We start from the raw sequence: 12,001 nt of genomic DNA on the forward strand, positions 1-12,001 counted from the left end.
GCTGGGGCAAAGGTGGGTGGAGTGGTGATAGGTCGATGCAGATAGGAGGTGGCTGTGATTGGTCAGTGCGAAGAATGGAGTGGATAGGTGGGAAGGAAGATGGACAGGTTAGGTCAGATTAAGGGGGCGGAGTTGGAAAGGGAGGGCTGGGCCTGAGATGAGGTGGTGGTGGGGTGGAATTGGAAGCTGGTGAATTCTATGTTAAGGCCATATGGTTGTAAGCCCCCAAGCTGGAAGGTGAGGTGTTCTTTCTCAACTTTGCATGTAGTCTTACACTGACAGTGGAGGCAGCCCAGGAGGATGGGTCGTTGGGGAGTTGAAATGAATGGCGGCGGAAGGGGAGGTTAACTGGAGGGTACGGATCATAAATGGTCCCTGAACCACTCTGCAAGTTTGCGCTCGGTCCCTCCAATGTACAGGAGACCACATCAGGAGTAATGGATACAATACATCAGGTTAGAAGAAATGCACGTGAATATTTGCTGGGCTTGGAATGATTAGTAAAATCAAAGGGTCATAAAGTCTACAACTGTTTCTGTTGTTTGTATGCTGACCTGGTGAGTGAAGGTTTATGGTGAATGTGAAAGAAATTGTCTCTTGGCTCAGGAGAAGTCTGCGCAAGTACAGTGTAAATGTTTGGTAGCATTCTACAGTAAGTAAGATTAAGTTGTAAAAAGCACAAAATGAGTAATGTTAAACTTCAAGCAGACAAACAAAAGACTGGTGATTTCTCAACAAAGAAAACTGTGATTGTGACTAGAAAAAAAAGGCATCTAAGCTTTGTCTATATTTTTGTAAATTTCTTTTCATTCAGAAGGGTTGGTGGCACGATGGCCCAGTGGTTAGCACTACTACCTCACAGCGCTGGGCACCTGGGTTCAATTCCCACCTCAGGCAACTGTCTGTGTGGAGTTTGTACATTCTCCCAGTGTCTGCGTGGGTTTCCTCTGGATGCTCTGGTTTCCTCCTACCATCCAAAAAAAATATGCAGGTTAGGTGAATTGGTCATGCTAAATTGCCTGTAGTGTTAGGGCACTCAAATGTGGGGGAATGGGTCTGGGTAGGTTGCTCTTCGGAGGGTCGGTGCGGACTTGTTTGGCCGAAGGGCCTGTTTCCACACGAAGTAATCTAATCTACAAAAAAGGGTCAATATTCAAAAATACATTTTCATTGTCATGCATTTAAATTGTACAATACAAATCAAATTTAGGATCAGAAGACCATCTGCAATCATTGTTTTATAATAATTAATTATTCCCATTGTTAAGACTAAGAGTCATTATGAAGATTGAACACTTTACATAGATTAAGCCATTTTATTTACTTGTGCACAGCTGTTTTATTTGCTAAAATATTTCCAGCATAACCTCCCTGCTCTTAAACTCTATGCCTCAGCTAACAAAGGCAAGTCAACACCATACGTCGTCTTAATCACTTTATCCATCTTTACTGATGAAACAGCTGAAGACCTGTGGATATGCACACCAACGTCCCTTTCATCTTTGGTGCTTCCTGAAGACCGACAATTCATCATGTATCCCTTGCCTTGTCTGTCCTAACAAAGTACATCACCTCACATTTATGATTGAGTTCTGTTTGCTACGAATCATCCCATCTGACCAGCCCATTGACATCTCCCTGTAATCTAATGCTATTCTCCTCACTATTTACAACCCCGCACTTTACCATCTGCGAACTTACTAATCAAGTCTCTTAGATTCAAGTTGGAATCACTTATATAAACAACAAACAGCAAGGGCCCCAACACTGACTCCTGTGGAACCCCACTGGACTTAGGTTTCTAGTCAGAAAAAGACCCCTCAACCATCTGGAAGAAGTAACACAGCCTATTTAATTCCACGCTCTATGGAGTAGACTCTGGATTGGAAGATGATTTATGAGCCTTTAAGACAGAGAGCAAGGATTGATGGCATTCATCTCCTGGATATTTTCCTTGACAGTGATGCCCATCAGCTGCAGCCACAGAATTTGCTGCAAGGAACACTCCTAACCAAGTTGTTCCAGTGCTGCTATATTACTAATATTAACCTGACAATATGAAAAATTGCCAGGTGTCCTTTACATAACAAGCAGGACAAATACAATGCAGTTATCAGTCAACTCTGAATCATCAGTGATGAAATTGGTCATCAGACATGCTATCAAAAAGGATTTGTAAAAGAATAAGTTGCTCACTGGTCCTCAGTTTGTGTTTCACCAGGGCCACTTAGCTCCTGATCTCAATATCACGCTGGTTCAAACACAGAATTCCAGCTAAATTCCAGAAAAGAGTTGAGTGACTGCCCTTGACATCAAGGCAGCATTTGACCAATTATGTTATCGAGGAGACAGAGCAAAAATTGAGTCAATTGAAAACGCTTAGTTGATGGAATGATGCCAGGCAAATAGAAGATGGTTATGGCTGTTGGAGTTCAACCACTTCAGGCCCAGGATCTCGACAAGAGTTCCTCAGGTTAGTGTCCTGGGCTGAAACATCTTCAGCTGTTTCATCAATGACCTTTCCTCCATCGTAAGGTCACCATCAGACAACCCATAATGAAAAGGATGAACAGGTGTATTCTCCTGGTCTTTCAAGAAAACATTCTCCTCATCACGGGCCTATCCTTATTGGTGTAATGAGCTGGAACCATGTATGCTGTATTTGGGCAAAACCACACCCCAGGAGCATGCAATTGGATTTCTGAATCTTAACTCAAGGCATCTTTCACCTCCAACCTGAGTCTGTCTTGTTTTCCATGAACTGTCTTCAGTGGTCTCCATATTTTCTGTGTCTGTCTGTCAACTCCAAGGCTGAAAAAATGAATAAAGTCTGATAATGAGATTCTGCAATGAATTTGGATGGAATGTTGAGTCGCCAAGATCTTCTGGATTTACAAATAGTAAATTTGTTTAATTCGTTTGCTCACTTTGAAAACAAATTTTCGAGTGTTCTGACACGTTTTGAATACAGAAAGATTTAAGTGCAATTAAAAATACATTTATTAAGATATTTCATTTATCTTATTATAAAGGATCAATAATTAGCAATATTCTGTTTCACTTAAGCATATAGAACTGAATAAAATCAAGTTGCCAATGTCCCAGAACACCATTAAGGCTGCTCTCTCATTTGAGAGAGAAAACTGGTGATGGTTTAATCTAAGGTCATCAAAACTCAAGGCAAATTAGATAGGTTCAGAAAGGGAATCCCTCATGGTAACTTCACCTGATGTGGGAATTAACATCAAACTGCTGGCATCAGTCAGCACTACAGACCAGCTGTTTAGCTAAGCGATACCTTTCATAGAACTAACTATTGAATGGTAAATTCAAAATCACCTGTTTTGTGCTTCTGCCCTAGATGTTTTAAGAGCATCAAATCAATTGTTACGGCCTATCTAAATTGTTTGCTGATTAATATAAGTTATAATGAACAAATAAATTCTTAAACATATTATTTTGCTGATATAAATATATTGCTAAGATGTCTATTTTCACATTTTAAAAAAGTGTAATAAAATGGTGATCAGCAGAGGTAAAAGGAAGGCTGGAATGTATGACTGACTTTCATGAAATTGAATCTTTGTATTTAAATTAGCAAGTCATAGAGAAACTGTTGTAAATGATATGTATTTATCAGTAATCATTTGTGTGGAAAACATGTTTGGTGACATTTATCACTTATATAAAATTCCACCATTGTGAAGTAAAGGTTAGTACCTTAATTAAAATAGAGTTTGCAGACTTTTCAAATAAACATATTAATGCATTTTCAGTAATTAGTGGATTAACTAGCATTTGTTGTACATTTTGGTAATAAGAAACATTCTTACTCTTTAAAACTAATTTTCTCATACATTTTGAATAAAGAAAGTTATAACAGCAATAAAATATATATTTAATCATTTAAGAATATTTCGTGTCTCTTATTACAAAGGACCATTAATTATGAAAATGATTGTAAAATTACATCTGTATTAAATGTACCTCAAAGGATCACCTACACTTTTGGAACAAAATGGAGAAAGTTCATTATGCCTCTGCAGTATTTCTTTACATTGCTACTAACTTCTCTCCTAGCCTATAGTTTCTAGCCAAAATATCTCAAGTATGCGCAAAGCATTACAGATGTTCTACTTTTTCTGACCATTTGAGATCATCCTGCAGGAATCTGAGAGATGCAGGGAGATGTGAGGAAGAACCTTTTCATACAAGAGGTGATAATGACCTGGGACTTACTGTCTTCGAGGATTGATTGATTTATTGTCATGTATACCGAAATACAGTGAGAAACCTTGTTTACGAGCAGTACAGGCAGATCATATTGACAGGAATGTACAGATCAAAAGCTGTAAAAAAACTTAGAGGCATACATGTTACGTTGCACAGGGCATGTAATAGGCGAGATCAACATTAGCAAGAACAGCATTATTTGGAGGTTACAGAATCCATTCATCGGTCTAATTGTGGCCAGGAAGGTCTACCTGAACCTGTTGTTGTGTGTTCAAGCTTCTGTATCTCCTGCCTCACAGAAGAGGTTGTAGGAGATCATTACCAGAGTGTAATGGGTCTTTGATGATGTCGGCGGCAAGCGTAGAAATTGGATAAACATGCAAAACAAATAAACTCACAGGACTGCAGAGAGAGAGACCAAGGGAATGACAAGGACTGGATTGCTCTATAATAAGCTGGCAAGAACTGAATGACCTCCTTGCACCACAAAACTGAAACTACTTCAAAACCTTATTAGGCCGCTTGATGACAGGACATGGGGTGATCAGCACACCTGATCAGCCCTTCTATACCCCTCTGTAATCTTATGCTTTCCTCCTTACTATTTATAACCCCACTATTTTACCATCTGTGAACTTACTGACCAGCCCGTCTCCATTCAAGTCTGAATCATTTATATAAACCACAAACAATCCACCCACACATCTCTGAAAATGGCAATCAAGTTATGTGATGATTACATTTGACTCTGAAACCAATGTGATTAGCATCCATCGGAATAGATGTATACCACTCTATTTCTTAAGCCTCATATATCATTCAGTCAGATTGAAAGTGCTCCATACCTCAACTTAATTTACTCATCTTTAATCCATGTCCTTTGAATGTCTTTCCATCACAAAAATACAGGGATGAAAAATTCAATCGCCCCAACATTACAGGGAAAAGTGTCAGATTCCCATCACTATATGTTCAAAATACTTGCTGATTTCATCACTAATAGTCTAGCTCTAATGCCAACATTCCTACTGGTCTGGAATTGCACTACCAGGAGAAATAGAAATATAGAAACTGTCAACAAGAGTAGGCCATTCAACCTGCTCCACTATTCAACATGATAATTATGGATCCTCTATTTCAATGCCATATTCCCTCTTCATACCTATCCTATGAAACTACAGGTACTTAATCATTTTAAAAACCATAGTTAGATAATTCTAGAATCTTCTAAACTCAAAGAAATACAGACAATTTTGTTCAATCTGTCGTCATGTTGACTTTTTAAGCCATACAACTTTACAGTACAGAGGGAGGCCATTCAACCAATCAAGTCTGCACCAGCTGTTGGAAGATCTACCCAGCTGGTACCTGGTATTCTTCTGGTGAAAATTAGATCCACCAACAAAGCCAATATATCTTTCCTGAGCCTTAGTATCCAAAATATAGTTCTGCAGATTTATCCTGTCCTGTAGAGCCTAAATATTATTTCCTCATTATTGTGATGCCTTGAGATAAAAGCTAACATACGACTTAATAGCTTTCATTTTGTTTACTTTTACACGTGTACTCGAGCTTTTGACAATATCTGTATATTGTCACATTTTGTTCCTCGACAGCTCATCTCCCAATATTATGTAAATTTCACATTTGTCTCTTTATCAAAGTCATTAATATACAAGGTGAGAAATCAAGGGCTCCTTTTCAATCCTTGCAATCAGAGAATGCTGGATTACACCAAATATTTGCATTTACAGTTTTAGCAAATTGTCCTTTGTCTCTGAGATTGTTTTACCCATAAGGTTACCAGGAAGGTCTTTTGTTCTCAACTTCTCCCCTCATCTGAGGTGGAGTGAACCCCACGTTAAACCAGCACCATTTGTTTTTCTCTAATAGGAGAACACCCACCCTTGTGGTGGGTGACCTTACTTTGTTCATAGGAAGCACTTAATCTGAACATTTGTTCTCAATTTAAAATTATCTCAAGAAGCGATTTCCATCAAAGGAAATGATAAATCAGAAGACTAAATTTGGATTCAGCCACTTTGCTTCAATTGTACAAAAGTTGTAAAAAATTACAGTGGCGACTAGAGCTATTAAGTTGCTGCAATGTTTACCTGATATGAGCTTCTTAAACCTACATGATTTTGCTGCTTGCTCACTACATGTTTAAGACATTATGTTGGATCATTTTACATTATTTTTATGTCATTCCTATGCTGGAATGTCCAAAACTTGTCACCATACCAAACTGCAGCTTAAAGTCTTGTGAAGTTGATCATTATCACATTGTATCTGGAGATATAAAATAACAAACCATGTCAAGAATTCAATTTATTATTTTTATAGTCGGAACAATTTAATTGTAACAACTGTTTTTAATGATTAGCATACCTGCAGACTAGGTATCTCTTCCCATCATCCAGAATCAAAGTCTGACCTTTGTATTTTCATTTCAATTTAAAATCTGCAATCTAGTTATTTGTGTTTCTTATCTCCCAGATTCTTTACGAATAAATGCAAAGTTCCTAATTTTATTATTAGTTATTACTCACAACACGATAAGTAGATTTTCTCTGGTTATTACCTCTAATGAATATTGTATATCAGAGTGCAGGTGTAAAAAGTAAACAAAATGATTCATAGTCATAGCCTGTGTAGCCTTTCCTCAAATTAATCCACTTATTCCACAGATTAGTTTAGTTCAGAACTGGAATTCAATGGAATTGAAATGTTAACTCTATTTCTCTTGCTGAAAAAGTGCAACCAGTCAAGCAGCATTTGAGGAGCAGGACATTCGACATTTCGAGCATGAGCTTTTCATCAAGATCTTCATCACTATTTGCCTGGACAACATTCAAGAAGCTTGACACCATCCAGGATAATGTGGCCACCTGTCTGGTGCCATATTCATAAGAAAACACTCACTCTTCCAACACTAATGCTACTAGCAGCAGGCTGTACCATTCACAAGATACACCACAGAAAATCACCAAGGCTTTTTAGAAGCACCTTCCAAATCCATGACCACTACCATATAGAAAGACAAGGACAGTAGATACATGAAAACACCATCACTTGATTCACTCACTATCCTGACTTGGAAATGTATTGCTGTTACTTCAGTATTGCTGGGTCAAAGTTCTGGAATTCCTTCCCTTGCGGCATTATAGGTTGACCTACATCAAATGAACTGCAGCAGTTCAAAAAGGCATCTTACCATCACCTTCTCATGGGCAACAAATGGTGATCCAGCCACATTTCACGAACAAAGTTTCAGAAGTAAACAGCCTACCCTTTCTCCTTTAAAGATGCTTGCAAATACGTCCGACCAAGGGTATTTGCGCTTCTGCTATCATGCAGCAAATTTGTGTGTGAGCCATGAACAGTGCCTCTTCTGCTGGCACTCCACAGTTAAACACCCTCTATTGCCAATCATTAGATTGATCCAAGACAAAGCAAAAGTGAAGGAGGATTGATGATAAAGTACCAAGACAACAATCCTCACCTTGTACCACATGAAAATACCACAAAACGCCAGGAGTGCTTGTTTTCCAATTGGAAAAATACCACTATGAGGTAAAAACATTGTGAAACAGGAAAAAATCATTTCTAAGATTTCACTAACTGCAGGAAATTTTTACATTTTTAATTAAACATTTACTTCATAAGAAAACAGAAAAAAACTGGAAACACTCAGCAATCGAGGCAGCTACTGTGGATAAAGGCAAAGATATGTATTAATTTATTTGTACATATCTCATGATAGGTGTAAATTTTTATCCTGCTTTGCCAATGGTTTAATGACAATTTTCAACCAATCTAATACATAACTCTCTGGTGGTTGAAAGTAAGACCTGTGGCTGATGCATGTGAAAAGGCAAAAGGATGAGTACATATCTAAGCAGATCCTGGTAATGAATTAAGAAATTATCCAAATTTCTCTCAGAAGAGGGAGTATCTGCAATAATTCAGTTCCTGTCTATTTGCGTAACAGTTTAATGGAAAAGGTGAACTCACACTTTCTGATGGTGTAAAGTGATCCATCACAACTGCACAATTACGTCACAATAACTTCATTCATAAATCAAAATTTTCAGGCTCAGCTCCAAATTTTGAGACTTAATTTATTTTAATATATCCCCAGGCTGTATTGTACATCCTGTTCATGCCAAGCAATTATGTTGTGCTCCTGTGGCACAATCAAGATGATGACACGGACACTTTTTGCTTCAGGATTCATTAACATTAACATTATTCAACACAATACACTAATACTATTGATTTCTTTTCCAAACAATAAGTGTTGTATAATTTATATTTTGGGAAATTATTTTAGAGAAGTGCTGGATGTATTTTAATAATTCATTCATAAACATTCACAGATAATATTCCTGTTCATTTAATGTTACTTGAATTTTCAATACTATTATCTGGCTTGGTATAGGGGTTGCTAAATTCACGGCCTTTTTCTTAACCGTGTTGCATTCGAAAACAGCCCTGATTTCAGGACCAACCTTATGCAATAAATAGCACAAACCATCTTGTGATAGCAGCAGCCTAACTGAAAAGATAAGCAGATGCTGCTCCGGATATATTTTCTGGCCATCGTTGGTTAGACAGCTGTAAAGATATCACCAGTGGGATACTGCAATTGACTGTAGCAAAAATTGCAAAGATTTTGTTCACATCTTAATATTTACTTGTACTAATTGCTGCCAAACTTGGTTGAAATTATTTTAAGTCAGCTTTAATAATGAATGTTAAATGTTTAATTTAGTTTCTTCCAACTTCCTCCTCTCCCTTTCATTGCCACTTATAGCTCCTGATGTCGGCTTCCTTTGCTTCACCCTTCACCACTGTTTCAGTTCCTAGCTTTATCATTCTATAATTTCTGTGCAGGAAATACCACTTCATGGAAAATTACCATGGATTCAGCAGATTTAAAACCCGATAACAGCATTAGCTAGGATGAGAGAAAGAGGCTGAACAATATTTTTGAATGCAACGTAACTCAGAGTATGGTAGGACGTTTTGCATATTCTGCAAAAGTGTTTGCAACTTTGCAATATGGGATACACAGTACATGCCATATGTTCCTTGCTTTGCTGTTGGCCCAGAAATTGTAGCTATCTTTTGTAGTATTGACCCTGTGTTTTGTTTTATAGAGGTTATTGTGGTGTACACCCTGCATTATAAATGGAGCATTTCACAATCAGTCATAAAGGATGCTACAGCACCAGCAATAGTTTATATTAGTTTACATCATACACATCAACCTTTACAGGTGTGTGTGTGTGTGTGTGTGTGTGTGTGTGTGTGTGTGTGTGGTGCGTTCACAGTTAGCCCAACCCTCATGTTGGCAGAGGTGGTGATGGTCACCTACTATCTTAAATCACTGCATGCAGCTCGCCAGATGTAGGTGCTCCCTCAGTGTTATGAAAGAGTGAGTTCCAAGGTCTTAAACAAGTAAGAGTGAAATATAAATGAGACAGTTCCAAATCAGAATGTGTAGTTTACTGATGATATTCTCATGTTTTTGCTGTCATTACCTTTCTGGATGGTAGATGTTATACATTTGGAATATGCTTTTGAAGGAAGATGGCTTGTTGCTGCATTGCATTTTTTACATGGTTCACACTGCTGCAATTGTACATCAAAGAAAGATAAAATTAGTGTTTAAGGAATGGGATGCCAATTATTGCAGCTGTTTTGTCCTCGGGCTGTTGAACACCTCAAGTGTTGTGGGACTGCACTTATCCAGACAAGTGGAGAGTTAACCATCACGTTCTTGAGCAGATAAATAGGCTTTTAGGGTGTCAGGTGATTGTTGAGGGCTCCCAATTCTAGGTTGCCTCTCAAAAGGTTGTCGTAATTTCTAACTTGGATCTTTCCTTGATGCTTTAAATTGCTTGATAGAAGAGTTGACATGCATGATCTGTTCTGCTGCTCACACCACCACCAGCGTAGGACATAAAGATAGTGCGTCAAACTATGTTGCCTGGCTGCTTTTTTCTTAGCTGATTCTCCCTTGAATCATAATGAGCAAGTCCAACAATAAGGCTGTGAACAGACTGACTTAGTTTCTCATTGTTGTTGCCCAAAAGATGGAGTCAACAGTTTGAAATAGAGTTTGGAGCATGGACCAAAAATGATGGCTTCAGTAAACATAAATTTTTTTTTAAAATATAGCAAGAACAAGATAGTTGCCTTCTGGAGAAGGTCATTTAGTTTGTAAAGTAATTGATTGTCGAGGCATTGAAGATGCCCAGCTCTGAAAAACAAAAGGCCCATTGATTTATTTTTTATTGGGAAGAGTAACGGAAGCAGTGAAGAAAATGCTGTCAAAGTATTGCAGATGGTGAAAATTCATACAAACATCAAGAGAATCTCAGCAGGCCAACTGGCTGACAGCAAGAAGAGTTTTAATTGTTAACCTCTTTCCACAGAAATTGACTGACTTGCTGAGTAGAATAGATTTATCAGAATGGTGCCAGGGACAAATAACTTCAGTTGTGTCGATGGAATAGATTGTTATCCTTTGAAAGGACAGTTATTAAAAGGAGTTCTTATTTATGAGGAGATTTGATAGAGAGAATTGTTTCTGCTGGTGGGAAGATTGATAACCAAGGGGGTAAAATTTAAGATAATTGTCAAAACTTTCATGTAGTGAGAGCTGAAGAGATTTATTTTACTAAACCAAGTTGTTATCACCTGCATTGTGCCATCTAAAACCAATTCAATACAGGAGTAAGTTTTAGGGTGTATTTGTATTTGAAAGTGAAAATTTGAAGTGCTATGGGAATAAAGCAGGGAACTAAGATTAATTGGACAGTTGTTTCAAACATTAAACACAGAGATGACAGGCTGAACTATTTCATTCTGTGCTGTATCATGCCACAATTCTTTGATTTCCTGTTAACTTGGATAATGTATTCAAGTCTTCAAGTGGACCTTGAATCTATAACTCCCTAATCAAGGGCTGAAAGAGACACCATTGAATCAAGGATTACATCTGAAAAAGTACAATAACTACAGATAAAAATCACACAACACCAGGTTATAGACCAACAGGTTTAATTGTGCTTCCAATTAAACCTGTTGGACTATAGCCTGGTGTTGTGTGATTTTTAACTTTGTACACCCCAGTGCAACACCAGCATCTCCAAATCATAACTACAGATAGTTCTTGTATAATGCGCATTTACTTAACACAAATTGGCTGTAATGTGGTTAATGAATTATGGACGCTGTTTGGATAATGCAACCTTTCTACTGAACAGGCACAACTATTTTACAGAGCAATCTTCTACTGCACGATTTTTTATAGCACAAGGTGGCTGAGGGATGCAACTGTCACATTAGAGCGGAACGACAGGTACAACTTTGTGAACTGGCTTCGATGAATGTCGTCATTTATGTTCAGTTATGCTGGTCTCCTCTTCAATAACATAAACCAATTTGACATTTGTGATAAGTGAAATAAAATTGAACAAATATTGCTCTAGAATTTCTGCTGAAACAACTTCCTTCTCCAATTTCCCTACACAATTACTTCCCAAACTCATATCAAACAATCTTGCAAATATAGACATTTCTAGACTGAATGTCAGCTGTATGTCTAAAGTATACTTTTTTTCTTGTAAATTTCACAAGTTTATTCAAGCTTTAAATCTGATTGGTATGAAGCAGCAAATTATGAAACTTTTGTTTGTTACAAAGTAAACATAAAATCAACTGACTAAAGTAACAAAGAGTTATCATATTTTGG

General features: G+C 37.6%; 1 protein-coding gene across 1 annotated transcript in view; it reads right to left on the reverse strand.

Annotated features, from left to right (window-relative positions):
• sntg1 (syntrophin, gamma 1) overlaps positions 1-12,001 on the reverse strand; it is a 555,024-nt gene that overhangs the window by 289,194 nt on the left and 253,829 nt on the right. The gene's annotated exons all lie outside the window — the stretch shown is intronic.

Source organism: Hemiscyllium ocellatum, chromosome 4, assembly GCF_020745735.1.
Source record: "Hemiscyllium ocellatum isolate sHemOce1 chromosome 4, sHemOce1.pat.X.cur, whole genome shotgun sequence".
In the NCBI taxonomy this organism is placed as follows: domain Eukaryota; kingdom Metazoa; phylum Chordata; class Chondrichthyes; order Orectolobiformes; family Hemiscylliidae; genus Hemiscyllium; species Hemiscyllium ocellatum.